The sequence below is a fragment of the Myxine glutinosa genome, chromosome 3 (assembly GCF_964187855.1).
Source record: "Myxine glutinosa chromosome 3, kmMyxGlut1.1, whole genome shotgun sequence".
NCBI lineage: Eukaryota > Metazoa > Chordata > Myxini > Myxiniformes > Myxinidae > Myxine > Myxine glutinosa.
The window spans coordinates 18,558,870-18,561,060 of record NC_136263.1 but is presented as its reverse complement, the minus strand read 5'-3'; the positions used below and the strand labels follow the sequence as shown (position 1 = coordinate 18,561,060).

General features: G+C 27.1%; 1 non-coding gene across 1 annotated transcript; it reads left to right on the top strand.

Moving 5' to 3' along the window:
* Positions 1-1,167: 1,167 nt before the first annotated feature.
* On the top strand, positions 1,168-1,241 carry TRNAT-AGU (transfer RNA threonine (anticodon AGU)). Its single transcript has one exon. It is a non-coding gene; the product is annotated as a tRNA-Thr (tRNA).
* Positions 1,242-2,191: the final 950 nt, after the last annotated feature.

The following is a 2,191-nucleotide window of genomic DNA, read 5'->3' as shown; positions in this document are numbered from 1 at the left end:
CTTAATTAGAATTCAACCTGTTAACTTATTTAAAACTAGAACTTAATAAAAATTCATCCTCTTAATGAAATTTGATCTTAATTATCATTCAACCTCTTAAATTAATTTTATCTTAATTATAATTCAACCTCTTAATGAAATTTGATCTTAATTATCATTCAACCTCTTAGTTTAATTTTATCTTAGTTAGAATTCAACCTCTTAATTTAATTTGATCTTAATTATAGTTCAACCTTTTAATTTAATTTGATCTGAATTAGAATTCAACCTGTTAACTTATTTAAAACTAGAACTTATTTAAAATTCATCCTCTTAATGAAATTTGATCTTAATTATCATTCAACCTCTTAATTTAATTTTATCTTAATTATAATTCAACCTCTTAATTTAATTTTATCTTAATTATAATTCACCCCTTAATTTAAATTTATCTTAATTATAATTCAACCTCTTAATTTAATTTAATCTTTATTAGAATTCAACCTCTTAATTTAATTTGATCTTAATTATAATTCAACCTCTTAACTTATATAAAACTGGAACTTATTTAAAATACATCCTCTTAATTAAATTTGATCTTCATTATAATTCAACCTCTTCATTTAATTTGATCTTAATTATAATTCGACCTCTTAATTTCATTTGATCTCTATTATAACTCAACATCTTAATTTAATTTGATCTTAATTATAATTCGACCTCTTAATTTAATTTGATCTCTATTATAATTCAACCTCTTAATTTTATTTTTATCTTAATTATAATTCAACCTCTTAATTATAATTTTATCTTTATGATAATTCAACCTCATAATTTAATTTGATCTTAATGATAATTCAACCTATTACCTTCTCCAAAACATATTTACTTTCTTTACCCACCCGTTCCACACCATCACTACTACCTTCGCCCAAACTTCTTTACCCTCTTTACCCACTTGTCCCACACTTCTCTTACTTGTTTTCTCTTTCCTCTAATCCTCCCAACTCTTGTTTTTCTCAATTTTAGTTTCCTCATTTAAATCTTCCCTTTGAATACGTAATAAATAGATGACCCCGAAGCACACTGTCGAAAATAAAGCAAATTAACTGTTCGTCTGCACACGACGAACTCATGGAAGTGCTAGTCTCTTTCGAGGAGATGTAACTATATGCACCTTATATACCTGGTGCTGTGGCTTAGTTGGTTAAAGCGCCTGTTTAGTAAACAGGAGATCCTGGGTTCAAATCCCAGCAGTGCCTTTTTTTGTGCTCAGCCACAACAAAGTAGTAGAGAAGGTGTGCAAAAGCCACAACGATGCCCTTCACTCCTTCCTTTCAGTCCTGTTCCATCCGATATTCCATTTGCAATCTTTAGTGTTTCCCCTACTCCTTGAAGAGGCTGAACCAATCATTTTGAAACTCGGCGTGATGATTCATGACGTCGATCATGACTAATGTAACCGTTTTTAACTTTTCATCCAGCTGGAGAAGATAATTAACTCATTAACTCAAAATGTAAAAAAAGTTTGTGTGATCTCGTTTGACCCATTAGAGTATTAGACCCTTTAAACCCGTTAATTCGTCACACGTGGCGAGATTCCGTCATCATCTCACGAGATGTTTCATAATCATAATCTCACGAGATGTCACACTTCTTAATTTAATTTGATCTTAATTAGAATTCAACCTCTTAATTTTATATTATCTTCATTATAATTCAACCTCTTAACTTATTTAAAACTAGAACTTATTTAAAATTCATCCTCTTAATGAAATTTGACCTTAATTAAAATTCAACCTCTTAATTAAATTTGATCTTAATTATAATTCAACCTCTTAATTTAATTTGATCTTTATTATAATTCAACCTCTTAATTTAATTTTGTCCTTTATTATAATTCAACCTCTAAATTTAATTTGATCTTAATTAGAATTCAACCTCTTAATTTAATTTGATCTTAATTAGAATTCAACCTATTAATTTAATTTGATCTTAATTATAATTCAACCTCTTAATTTAATTTGATCTTAATTATAGTTCAACCTCTTAATTTAATTTCATCTTAATTATAATTCAACCTCTTAACTTATATAAAACTGGAACTTATTTAAAATACATCCTCTTAATTAAATTTGATCTTCATTATAATTCAACCTCTTCATTTAATTTGATCTTAATTATAATTCGACCTCTTAATTTAATTTGATCT